Source organism: Bombus affinis, chromosome 4, assembly GCF_024516045.1.
Source record: "Bombus affinis isolate iyBomAffi1 chromosome 4, iyBomAffi1.2, whole genome shotgun sequence".
NCBI classification, from domain to species: domain Eukaryota; kingdom Metazoa; phylum Arthropoda; class Insecta; order Hymenoptera; family Apidae; genus Bombus; species Bombus affinis.
In genome coordinates, this window is record NC_066347.1 from 5,920,336 (window position 1) to 5,934,398 (window position 14,063).

Below are 14,063 nucleotides of genomic sequence, written 5' to 3' on the forward strand. Positions count from 1 at the left end.
ACCGGTCTATGTACTACAAATGCAAAGGGTGATGAATGTTTGCCATGAGTGTCGGAATACGAATGTTGCCTAGAAATTATTCATGGTCGCCGATATTAAAAGCTCGCCAGCGAGCGAGCCGGAAATCAATTGCCAAAAACGTCGATATTGGCTCGGCTTGAAACAAGGATATATGCCCGACTGTGGTCACAATGGGTCAAAGATGTGGGAAATTGAAAAATCATTCGTCGATAAACGTAATGAAAACGCGAAAGATCGTCGCACTAGTACGAATGGAAATGTACGAACTTTCTTCTTTTTTCGATGGAAATCATTTTCTTTTCGATTATTATTACATGTTTTATTATATACATATATCATTATATATTAATATTATCTATAAGATTATATATAGTGATTATATATATTGTAGAATCATGGATGAGAGGTCTGGGGGGGGGGTGTTGTGTGGATTATAAACAAGCGGTTGCTGAGCATATACGTAGTGAGGCTAAGACAAAAGATAAGGAATTGCTAGGGGACAATAAACGAATTAACAGCAGTACGAGTTCAGATGTCAAAGAGTGCGGATTGCGTTGATGAGAGTCGTTGATTAATTACTTAGTTGTGTTGATTATTATACGTCTGCTGCGATTAGTTTATGTTTAACGAACATTATTCTCCGTTCAATTAACACCTGTTCAATCTACTTATCGTTAATAAACTAACTATAGTAGTTACGATTCTACAATATATATATCAAAGATTGATTTAAACATTTTCAATAATTTTTAAATAACTACTAGTTAACGAAGGGTAGCGACTGCTCGTTCACGAGATTCATTATTCGACCTGCTGATGAAACTTAAAACCTTACTCACCGTTATAGTTGCACTTTTCGTTACTCGCGTCGACGTCTTATCTCGCGGACAAGTTTTCAGAACGAAGTCTCGCTTCTTTGCAGTGGTTTCCCAGGATTTTACAGTCTCTTCAGACGACCCGTTTCTTCACTTCATGTCACGGTAATTGCTGTCACAGAACACTGTTACACGAACGAAGTTGCATCTTCCTAACTTCCAACCGGCGAGCTTCGTCTGGAGTTATCATTTCTGCAAAAAAGATAAACGTCTTCTGAAGATCGAATATATCGTAAGATATTATAAGATATTGTATTAGAAGATATTATAAGGAACCAAGGAAATTTAAGAAACAAGTGCTATCGTAAACGAACTTCTGATTCAATGGAACAGTGAAATTGATCGTCGAGTGAAGTTAATATCTAAATCTTAAAATTCTCAATTTCCTGTCTTTCAGTTATTTAGAATATTTGATATCTATAAGTTGATATTGAAGACATTGGTCAGAAAAATATTTAACTTTTAGAGGGATAAAGATAATTGATCGTTTCATCGATAATCTTTAGGGAATTTTTAAAAAATTCGAGATAGATCTTGCGCGATTAAAGGATGGATAGGAGTACAGGATCAAAACTTCTGTACCTCTCAGCTGCAAGGTTCAGATACTTCCAAAGTTCAAGAACTCCGAGATTTTGACTCCCAAATTTCAAAATACGTTTAATTCTAACAACAAATTCCAAACTTTCTAGATTCTCTCGTAAAGGTATACTTAGCGTAGCTATTAAACGTAGAAACAAGAACACAAAAACAAACTTTTCTAGTAACTTCGGATTCCAGCAAGACTATTCCCCTCCATTTTCTAACTTCTCACTATCAATTAGAAGTAAGTTAACAAAAAATGCAACGATGCAATGATTAAATTATACTACGTTTTGAAGATGCAAATACCTCACATTCATTATATTCTGGGTTAAACTGAAGTACCATGATTTTACTAAACTATAATATATGAATTCTATATTTTATGTAATTTAGTTGTCACACAGTGGAAAAAAAAACATTTTTATTCGACTTTACTGTCTTTATAAGATAGAATATTCCACAATTGTGACAACAATAATCGACCATCTGCTGGACGAAAGTTAAACTTATATTTAAAACTAGCAAGTGTTCCGTGATTTATGTACACATATGTACGAATACTCTCCGCCATTTATGAGCGAGTAACTGGGAGAAAGTTGCGCCACAAAACAGGAAAATTACTCCTTCGACACGTTGCGAGCAATCTCGATTGGAAAAAGGGGATGGTAGTAGCGACGACGGCAATGGAAGAACGGAGACACAACGAGGACGAACGAGGATCGAGCAAGTTCGAGTAAAAGTTGCGAACCCGAGGGAATGCTTGAGAAGCTTTATAACTTCGACAATCTTAAATCGACAGAACTACCATGTCCGGCGGTGGTGAAGAGTGTCGGAGAACGGGGAACGAATAAAACGCACGGAACGAGGTAGTGTAGAATGGAGAGGGCAAGCAGATAGTCGAGAGGGGTTGGGAATGAGGAAAGTAGGTAGATACGTGTATTACCGTCGGTGATAGTACGAGGGGCGACACGGCGACTACGCTTTGACACTGTCCATTGTCTTTTTTCATGAGTTCGCGTGCCCTCCAGTGAACCAATTCCGGGCTTCGTAAGGGATCTCGTATCGTACGTGGCGGCGTACAGAAGGGAATAAAAGAGAATTATAGATCTCTTCGGTTAGCGTGTTTTATGATATTCTTGGTTACACAGGATATAGATGTTTGATTTAAACGGAACTGAGCACGGCATTTTCAGAGATTATAGGAAGAATTATTTCCAACTGGACGATAATGTAACGAGAGTATATTGTTTTGGTTATTTTATAGATCCCGTAGGTAGGATTATTAATAATTTATGATAACACGTACAACTCATAACAATGAATCATAATGAAAGAGTATAACCGAGAACCGAAGACGCCATACACAAAAATATTTGAAGCTGTCGGGTTATGCCCGGTGGGAAATTGTTAATTAGTGGGACGCAGACGAAAACAGAAATAATACGTACGATGAAATCTAATTACGTCACGGTCGAAACGTGTAATTTTATAACTTTCCGCGGGGAATGGACAAAGTACGACGTAATTTCATGTAACGAATCTTCTCGATTAGATTAAACGTCCCGTGGAAATGATTAACTACCCTTTATATATGCTTAACATTCCTCGAAATCGTATTTTCTGCCGACAAAAATTCCTTTGTCGAAATAACAACGCGAACAAAGCTGGTGTTCTCGATTACGAAATCCGGCGAAATTCCCGTACACCCCCATTTTTTTTTTTTTTTTTTTTTTTTTTTCGTCGCCGAAAACAGTACGTGTTCTCTTCCGAGAAGCTCTTTGAAGCGAGCAATTTGGGAACCGCTGGCTCGCGCTGTCTCGACTTCTGCACAACGCCATTAAAACCGTACGTGCGAGCACACGCGTCCGTCTGAAACGCTCCAAAATAATGAATACTTAAACGCGCGAAGCGTGTGGTGCACGTGCGCGTGCGCTCGCGTGCTCGGCGAAGAACTAACTTTTTATCTGGTCTGTGTCGGCGCCTAGCTGGCCGAGCACAATCACGTCCGAAAGCTGTCTGCCAAAGGAATCGACAGGCCGCGTTAATTTAATGAAAAATTCACGATCGCGCGACGATCACGCCAGTCCGCGCCGCTCCTCCGCGACGTCGATGTTGGAGGAAGAAGCAACGAAGAGTGACGAAAAAGAAGAAGAAAAAAAAGGAAGAAAAGTAAAGGAACGTGTGGAATTAATGACGGTATTCCGCCCCCTTGTCTTCGCGTCGTCTACATCCCTCTTCCCCTCTGCTTCTTTCTATGTGAACCCTCGGCTGGCATTCCGCCGAAGGCGCAACGTATCGGTAGACAAAGGGAGCTGTCTCGAATAACGTTAAAACAGTGCAAGCAACCGGTGTAGGTAACAATCGGAAGGAGAGAGCGTCGCGGGACCGCCGGCGATCCCCAGGGGGTGGAAAATACCTACGCACCCCCAACATACCCGCCTGTTCTCGCCTGTCTCGAATCGAAGAGTCGCGTCGGGGGTCGCGAAGCCGCCTGGCCACCCCTCGCCTGTCTCACTCCTTCTTTCTCACTCGTACATAATCTTCTCTTTTCAACCAACGTTCCGTCCCAGGCTCGTGCTTCCATCCCTCGAAAAAACCTCGGCTTGCATTTCAGTAAAGAGCCAACCCATCCGCGTGCATGGACAATGGGACGAGACGCCCCGCTAGACGGACGACAACGCCCTTTCTTTTCAACACACGCGTGTCTGCTTTTATGCCAGTGTGTGCGTCGCCGACAGGGAGTATACAGTGTCTTTTTTCCACCCAACGACCCTCTCTCGCTCTCTTCCTCCCCCTCTCTCGTTTCCTGTCCTTCACTTTCCGTTTTTCGCTCACACTCTGTTGCTCGCGGGCCTCTCACTCTCTTCACGTGTGTCTGACTTCTTTTTTAAGAGAGCTACAACGACGACAACGATGTCTCGCCCTCGCTTCCTACTCGCGACGCGTGCTTCCCGGCACAGCAGCGCGGAAAACAATTTTCTGCGCTGTACAAGCCAACGACGGCGGTTGCTACTTGCCGAGCTGTAAGTACAACATCGTCTGTGTAAATCATATGAGCCACCGATTTCTGATTTAATGACGCGAGCTGCCGTTTCCCATTACTTCTAATTACTCGCAATTATTCGCAGTCTTTGGACGCCTCGTCCGGATACATATACATCACAGAAGTTTCGTTTCGATACGAGCAAAATATTACCTTTAATCAGGCAGAAGAACGAACGAGCAAAAAACGACTGTATCCTTCCGGCCTGTTTGCCGCGATTCTCTTTGCCAAGTTATTACACAGCAGCCACGACGCGACCGTTCCGTGGCTCGAATACAATTTTTCAATGCTTATATAATCCGCGACACATTGCACGGAAACTGGTACTCGACTCGATTCGTTTCAGATTTCTCCGTAACACCTCTTGCGTTTCCTTTTTTAGAACGTTTTCTGTGCGGCGTGACGCGCGAAGGGAGTAAGAACGAGCAACAAGCTTTCACGAGTACGCCCCGGTCCTTATTATTTCAATAAAAATCGTCGCCACGACCGTGCTCGACCATTATTCAAATTATAAACTCGTCTAACAATGGAAACGTTACTCTCCTTCACTCGTTTTTTCCCCGGTTCCCTTGCACCGTCCTTACTTCTCAAATTTCGTGCCCAGGGTAGAGCCTCCATTCTTCCCGTTGCTAACGTCGAGACTTCAGCTTCTTCAAATCGAGCCGAGTACATTTACGAAAGTACCCGCATTCACACCTTCCGTGTACGGCGGCGAGCAGCCGCACGCACAGCGCAGACTACGAAACAGGAAGCTTCCGAATTCTTTTGTTTCCAAGTCGCGGCGCGCCTTCCCAGCGGCGACCGTGTTGCTGCTGACTCGCTACTGCTGCTGACTCGCTGCTGCTGCTGCTGCTCGTTAAAATACGAAAGGGGCTCGGCTGGTTTGTCCATGCTTTATTTTCATTTCATCTTCCCCTTTCTACCGTGGCCGCTCGTTTTCTCGCGCTGTTCGAAAGTAATATGCTACCGCTTAGTAACAATATTATGTCTGGATACGTATGTGCGTCTCGTCGTCGAGAGGGAAACAGGAAGAGAAAAGAACGGGAACCAGAGAGGGTAGAAAAGGGCGCGCGGTAAACAACCAACGCGCTGGACGTCCAGGATTTCACGGTGAAATTTTCCTTTCCGCTCCGACGAAACAAAACTGTCGCTCGCCTGGCTCGCCCTCTTATCGTCGCGTACGACCGTCCGCCGCGCCACTTTTTCCCGCTTTTCCGCTCTGCGAATTTCGCTGCCAAAACCGTCTACGATTCAATGACGTTTAGTCGGCTCGCGAGATTATTTTATACGGGGCTTGGACTTGCACATGGACTTCTAACAATGTCGTAGAAACCCGAAGGCGGAGTTTCGAATTCAAGTAAACTCGGTTGTTGAACGAGTGATGAGGAAATGTTAGATTAATTATGAATAATAAAGTGGTAAATTAGTATTTTCAAGTGACTTTTTCGATCTAGATTTAAATAAAAATTCTCGTTTAAAATGCAAATGGCGTGAAGTTATGTAACAAACGGCACATTCAAATGAAGGACGATTAAACAGTAGGATACACGAAAAGCAGCTAATTTTAATATGTTAATTTATTTAAATTGCAACGAGTACAATTGTAATATCGATTTCTTTTGAAGTATACTGCTTCACGAAAGTATTTTTGAGTATTCAACACAGACAACATTCGTGTTCATATTATATGTATTACATAGAATATCTTAAAGTTTCATTAGCACCGTAGACACGTAAAATTTTAAAATAATCGGAAAATATATATATATATATATAGAAATTACAAGATATTTATTGCAAACGTGTATCTAGTAAAAAATTTATATACATTAAGCCATTTTAAATATATAATAAACGTTAAATAAATATTGAGGTTGTAAATATTATAGGTAATGGACTATTTAAATACTTCTGTAATCTCTGCAAAATACATAGCTTGTACTAAATATCTTGCAACCGCTGTATATAATTGAGATTCGTTTCAAACTTCATAAATACAGTTATGATAGTCGTCTCTCGTAACAATGCTAATAAAAATTCAAAATGTTACATATAACACACATGATATATTCATAACAGATGCCCACAAGTGTTCCAATACTTTCAATCTGTAAATCTGAATGTCTAATAACATAAAAGATTTCGTGTAGTATTCTTTGACGTTCATTAGCTTGACGTCCAATCTTTTATCGAAAACATCGACCACTTGACGACATTCGTCTCATAGTGAACGTTGCCTCACTTGAGATTCAGTGAACGCAATAATAATTGCTCCGTGAAATCGATATAATGCGAGCCGGAAAAAACCGTCTCGATAAAAGAAAATATGCACGGGAATGGTCGAATGTGAATTCGAAGATCGAGTGGAGGTCGTATAAGTACAGCGAATACCTATTCACCGGTTTCTTCTCGCAGTAGACCGCTCTTTCGCTTTATGAGCGGCGAGGTAGAGGAGAAAAGGCTGCCATTGTCGACGGGTTCCACAATGTAAAGTAATGAGTTGCTTGATTCAACACAAAGAGAGGGAGAGATGCATTAAGGGTAAATATGACCTCAAAGAACTGTATGGAATCATCTTTCTCTGAAATATAACGATATATTGTGTTTGAAGATTGCGGTTACGATCTATGATTTTATTATCAACATATGAGTCAACGTCAACAAAATATGACGCACCAGCATGGAATAACTGTCATATAGAGTAAAACTGATGCTGTACAGTTTAGAATGATTTATAAGAGTAATAGTACGTATTATTAGACTGTGATGTATGACACGTACAGTTTTTCGGTTTGCTTTTTATAAATGTTTATTAATGAAAGGTCTGTTTCATTGGGATTGATGGATTACCAGCGAGGCACGATGTCTCTGATCCTATTTTAGATAAATATTTGTAGCTCTACCTGGTTATTCATTTTCAAGATTGATATCATACAACTTAGAGTAGCAACAGCGAATAATACATTCACTAGTAGAACTCTAAGCAACTACAGGAATATTACTACAGGAGTAGTGTTATCATAACGAGTCGTTAAATTTATACATAAGTCATACAATCTATGTGAAAGATCTAAAATGTTCGAATATATGCTTTATTAATAGATTAATATATTATACAAACAAATATTTTTAATTGTTTCAATCAGTCGTTGTCGTTAATAAAACACTAAGAAATCACGAATAGTCAAACAGAATATTAATGATATAAAAATTACAAATATTTCAGAATCTATCTAATTTTAACATGCATTGAACGTTGTATCGATACTGAAAGCATGAAACTTTGTAGAATCTTTAGAATTTTTGTGCCCTCTGAAGTACACAGTCTTTTCATAAGATCCTCGACATTTCTAGGATGTTCAAAGCCTTTAAGACCTACGAAACCTCAAAGATTTTTTTAAACTCCAAGGCCTTTGGGTTCTTTAAGAACTTCAGCTTCACGGCATTCTTTGTGCTTATTAACAATGCTTCACCATTAATACCAATTCTCATGGTTTGAATCTTTAATATCAGTTTCTGCGATTTTAATAATTTGGTAACGTTTGTCTTGCTGCTGACATTCATAGTATCAACTTCCACAACATTATATATCTGCGATATTAGTTTTCACAATTCTGATGACCTCGATATTCACTTCCTCAGTTCTAGTGTTCTCGATTATAACTTCTAGGATTCCAGTATGCTGGTATTTGTCTCTTACGATTCTGATATTGTCTGTATGGATTCTCCTGACCCTAAGATCTTCGACTGTTACAACTTGGATGTCTTCAATTTCGAGTCACGCGGACGTAGAATCTTGAGAATATCAATTTCCGTATTCCCATTGTCTCTACTATTTGTTCTCATAATTCTGATATTGTTATCAGTGCAATTTAATTCAGTTCTATTATCTATAGTTTGTAACACTATAGTTACTACATTCCTCTAATCAATGAATATAATAATACACGTTTATGAACTTGAATTAAAAATCACACGAATAAATTTCATTATTTAAAAATAAATAAATTTAACGATTTATATTATCAAAATTTTGCGATCACTTTCTTGCAAACTTTTGATACTGGACACAACTAATTGTAAGGTTAAATTCGTATAACTTTCTGTAATAATTAATCTTCATATTTTTCTTCAGAAAAGGAATGAAAAAGAGCACGTCGAATATCGTAAAAAATTCCATAGTCCATCGAATTTTATGTCCGTGTTTGTACACGTGTGTTTTCCAAATCGAACGTTGTCGCTTCGCGTTGATTTTTCGGTTAATGGCGAAACCTTGATATATTAATGATTTCGTTCTTCAGTGACATTGTTCGTATGGATCTATCACCGGGGATTTGGTAGTTTTCGGTCAGGGTATCGCTATAATACCCGAGCTACAGCACCCTTGCTTCACCTCTCGCTGCCCCTTAACAACAGTTCAATTAGTTCCGACTTAACGGCTTTCAGTTCCGGTGACTCGTGACCGGAATCTTGGACAATTATTCGTTGGGCGGAAACTGCGTAGCATGAATTTTCACCCCTCGCCGTATAAATCTTTTCTGGGCACTAGAGACTTTCTCCTGGACGCGAACTTGTCTTCAAGCTTTAACACGCCCTAATGACTTCGCGCCATGATATTGTATAATTCATTCATTAAGCGTATATTAATAAAGTACTTAGTCCCTTAACCAAAGATAGGTTACATAATTAGCGATTCATATTTGATAAAATATTCATCTTATTGGCTCAGTAGGCAAACTGATCAACTCTACTTTTTATCAACTTTTTATATTTCATTACACAAGTATACGATTACTATTCGTTGCCAAAGTAAATTTAAAAAATAACGTTTACTGATACCATCACCTTTTCCTGTTTTTCGATTTATGATATTGATCAATGTGTTTTTTCAACAGCTTAATTAGTCTGATAATTTTGATAAACACCAAAGTCAATAAATAGTGATATAAATTTACTAAATCAATAGTTATCCAAACTTAATAAAAAGCACAAAAAAACCTGAACAGATGTTTTTATTCATCCGTTGGAATTATCGATAATCAAATAATTAGAATTCCAGTAGATGTCTGACATGTACTGTACGCATTCTACTGTAACGAAGACGCGTATCATAAAACTCGTATAACATACCATGATTCTACTAATATTATTCATTCGCTATAATATAATATCACAATTTCATACGTAGATTAAATAAACGAACCTCGTAAACGCGCTTCGAATGCTCGCTGAAAATGCTTCACCGGAAAAGTAATAAACAGAGTGTGAGATGAACGGGTCCAGCTTACGCTCCCGAGCTACAGAGAATCATTAAGACGTCAAAAAAGCTTGCGTGTTGCGTCATCCAACATATCGTCTCGCGCTGACGTATAGAAAAAGATCGAATATAGAAGAAGGGGGAGAAGTGGAAGATCATAAAATCAAGTATCCTGGAACGAAACGCAAGTTAGGGGTGGCTTAATGTGTTTGCGCGAAAGCACGAGTACCTATCCGGAAGCGTCTAGGAAATGAAATACCGTTGCGTACGTAAACGAGCTGTCAGAGCTTCTCTCGAGTAAATAACTAACTTTCTTGGCTCCGTATAGCGTCTTAAACCGTCACGAAGAGAGCTCGTTACGTGCTCGATGTCCTCCGTTTCGCAGCGTACTTCTCTATCTGCTACGAACGAGAAAGCTAATGCTCTGATTACGAAGCGTCTACGACTTTGCTGATTAGAATCGTCGAGTAAGTTATAATCGCCGTGCGATATTTGCACAATCAGATTTACAAACAGCGGTAATTACACGTGAGAGCGGTACTTGATGGAGCTGTAACTCGCCGAGCTTTCCTAGCCAGTTGCATTTTCGCACAGAAGCGACAATTCCACCGGAACTGCTTGCTTTCACAGAATATGTAGAACGTCCGGTAAATTGCTAGTACCACTGCGGAATTACTATATGTACCAATGCGATTGGTTAAATCGAAAATGGAAATACAAATTTGTTCGATCGAGAGTTAACAGAGAACATGTCGAAAGTTGATATTTTGATAGGCAGGTAGTTTTAGGAAAAATATTTGATACATTTTTTTTTTCATCGATCCCAATATCTACGTTGAAATAGCTAAATCCCTCGAAATTGAGCATTCATATAGATTTTCAATACAAGTTGACAAGAAGGACATTTTGACATAGACCTATCGCGTAAATTAATGAAAGGAGCACAAACGTAGTTTAGATTTAAATTATTAAATTTAACTAGAAGGAAGAAAATCACAGTGAAAATCGTTTTATATTTGTTGTCTTTAACAACTTTGTATTTCAAAACATGGAGTACAAAGCCTCATAAAGTGATAAGTTTATTCTGTACCTCGTCCGTATAGTGTCACATTTAGATATGTTTGAGACGTTTCTAGAAAATAACGTACAATGTCGTTTTCATGGGGAGAATATATCTGACGCAATGAGTATTTTATGAAGAAACGACGCGCGAAGACGGGAGAAGAGTCAACGATTTTTCTAGTGGCAATAAAGGGACTCTCTGAGTCAAGCAAGACAAAGATTTATGGCTGGAACGTGATCTTATTTTGCCCGAGACTCAACGAAAATCGTTCATAATGGGGAAAATGAGACGCGAGTGGGAAAGCTTGTTATCGAGCTCAATTAATCGAAATACCGCGCGTTCTGAGCGATTCAAATTAACAGCCGCTCTTTGTCAAACGCGTGTCTCGTTACCTACTTCCAAACTATTAATTGACAGAAAATTTGAGATCAAAAACGATTGGAAACACTTTAAAACGAATTCTGATAATTCTCATTTTCCTTTGTAAATATTTTGACGAATCGAATAGACATGTTATTCAAAGAGAATTAATTAAGAAAACGGTAATGATATCTCAGGATTTGTGAAATACGGAGAATCAGCAGTTATGGACCAGTGCAAAGACGTCATCATATATCGAGGCAAAAAAGTGTATTAAATACGATTATCCGTAGCTGTGGGACTTGGCGCACCCTCAAAAGCAGTTATTAACCGTTACTATAAAAGAAAATAGAAGCTTACGCGCAGCTTCTGATAATAACGTGAACATGATATTAATTATTCTTTTTACGTAGTCCCAGGTCTGGTCTCCAAGGATTACACGTTACATCGCCAACACAGGTTACATACGATCAAATGGGGTAGTATTCGGATTACAGATCTATTCGTATAGTCAGCGATCAGATATCTAGAATCAATTATTCAACTCTCTTTACGAGAATTAATCCGTCTAATTAAAAGGTACGATGAGAGATTACAGTAAATATCTCGAAAAATATGTTAACGTGCATCCTAGCAAATAATCGAACGAAAATAGAATTATCGTCTAGCAGTTACATAGAGAATAACAGAGTTACCATTATAAAATGCAGTTCTAGAGAGGGTTTTACGAAACCGGACGATTAAAATTTCACGGGGAAAGTGCGATCCCGTGAAAAGTGAGAAGCGACGGAAAAGTTTAATTTCCTTGTTCCAGGTTTCAGCAGCCAGTGTCTAAAACTTTCTTGGCGGTTTAATTTTAACCATTGAAATTTGACAATGTGCGAACGCTCACACGTAGATATACACGCGTGCCGGACTCGTTGGCCAAGTTTTATTAAAATAGTTCAAATTCATCGTGGAATTTCAGCTATCCCCCTCGAAGAGCGATTCTCTCTTATCGTCCTGGATATCGTTGCGCGAACGTTCAAACGACGTGTCGCTTCATTCTTGACCGACTACCAACTGCTTTCTATCGGTGCGCTGTCGACGACGTGGCGGATCTCCTTTTCCTCTTCTGGAAACTTTTATTTTCGAGCTGCCGGCAGTAATCCATTCTCGACACTTCAAACCAGGAATCATAACTTTGAAACCTCTCTTAATTCGCTGTCCGTAGCCCGTATCGTCTTCCCAACGACTCTTCCTCTTATTTTCAAACGGATTACTCAACGTTCAAACTTTCTCCGATTCAATAAAAGAAATTGTCCGGCGTGTGGCGAGCGGATTTGTTAATTTAATGATTCTGCTTGAAGTGACAGCAGACGGCGAAAGTTTACCAGAGCCCTGGAGTTTCGCCGGTTCGGCACTGATAAGGAGCAACCGACTAAAATTGGATTCATAGTTTACAGACTGCATTTCCGTCGAACTTAACTTTTCCATTTAAGAGGACCTCTCCTTTTCCTTTCACGGGCTAATTCCTTTCTAAAAACATCAATCTTCCAAGAGAGTTTAACTGGCACTACGAACTGCTTAGATTTAACATTTCGTCAGAAAGTCCAATAGAAGCGGCCATTGGCCAAGCGGTGTAAATGCTATGAATGGAGTGGAATGGTCGAGAGATATACTTTGAGTAAAGTTGAAGTTTGTGCGAAACTTCTCCGGATAGACTAGTATGTCTGTTGGATATGATTTGCTTGATATGATTTTGAATATAAGAAAATAGATTTGTCAGGTAAGTAACAAATTCTACATGTAATCCTAATGTGATTTTTTCGTGTTACAATCTTGCCACTGTTTCGATAAGTAAAAAATTAAAGAATCGAATATGATTCTACTTTTCATTATGAAATTCTATTTCAGGTTCTATATTTCGTTTTCATAATACCAATTTTTTTTTAGAAATACGAAGATACTATTAAATTATAAAACTTAATACGCATGAATTTAATCAATTAATAATATATTATTAATATTAGTATCTTAACTAATTAATGTAAATGTTACACTACAAATAACTGTAACCAATCTATATTTCCAGATGCTAAAGTAATAATTAAAAAAAATGTCCTCGATCGCTAAATTTTTACTTCATAATATTCAGTAACAAGCATCAAAGAGAATGCTACAGCTGACACATCGATCAGTATCGATGCAAAATTCAGAACAAAACCATTTTCCCTATCATTATCTTGTACAGTCCCCACGATAAGAATTCACAAAGGGCTACAAACGACTAGCAGGCTTTTCCCTTTTTAAAAGGGCGAAACACGAAACGTGCAAGTGATCAAATGACATATGACAAGATGAAAGGATCCGGGAATATCTGTTTCGAGGCGAAAATAAAAAAAGCTGAAAAAAACAGATACGATAAGAAATTGGGCGTAGGTCTGGCAGACACGTGAGATTGTAAGCACGAGAGCAAGACGCAAGATTGCATATAGCGGAGTCTATAGTGAGATGCGTCCATGGTGCGAGTGGAAGACGGGGGTAGAAGATGTTGGAGGATGAGGGCCAGGCCAGAAGGACGGCTTATGGATTCTCCCCTTCCTTCATCCGAACTTTCGCGTGGTAACCCTTGGTATAAAAGGCTGGGTGGTGTCAGGACAGTTAGGTCGTCGACGTGACCCGAGAGTTCGCCTGGAACAACCTCCATTTGTACGGGGAATTACATCCGCGTATGAAGAAAAGTATCTCTATAGCGTTCTGTAAATCCAGAGGAAAGAGAAAGAGGGAAAAATGGTTCACCAAGAAGGATCACCGAAGAGAGAGGTCAAGGTAGGATTAAGATAAAAATTGAACGATGGATTTAATAAGAGAATTTTGTAC

General features: G+C 39.2%; 1 protein-coding gene across 3 annotated transcripts in view; it reads right to left on the reverse strand.

Moving 5' to 3' along the window:
• LOC126915887 (semaphorin-2A) overlaps positions 1–14,063 on the reverse strand; it is a 558,427-nt gene that overhangs the window by 434,566 nt on the left and 109,798 nt on the right. For all 3 annotated transcript variants that reach the window (XM_050721020.1, XM_050721018.1, XM_050721019.1), the window contains exon 2: positions 861–1,088. The gene's annotated coding sequence lies outside the window, so the exon portion shown is untranslated. The remainder of the gene's footprint in view (positions 1–860; positions 1,089–14,063) is intronic.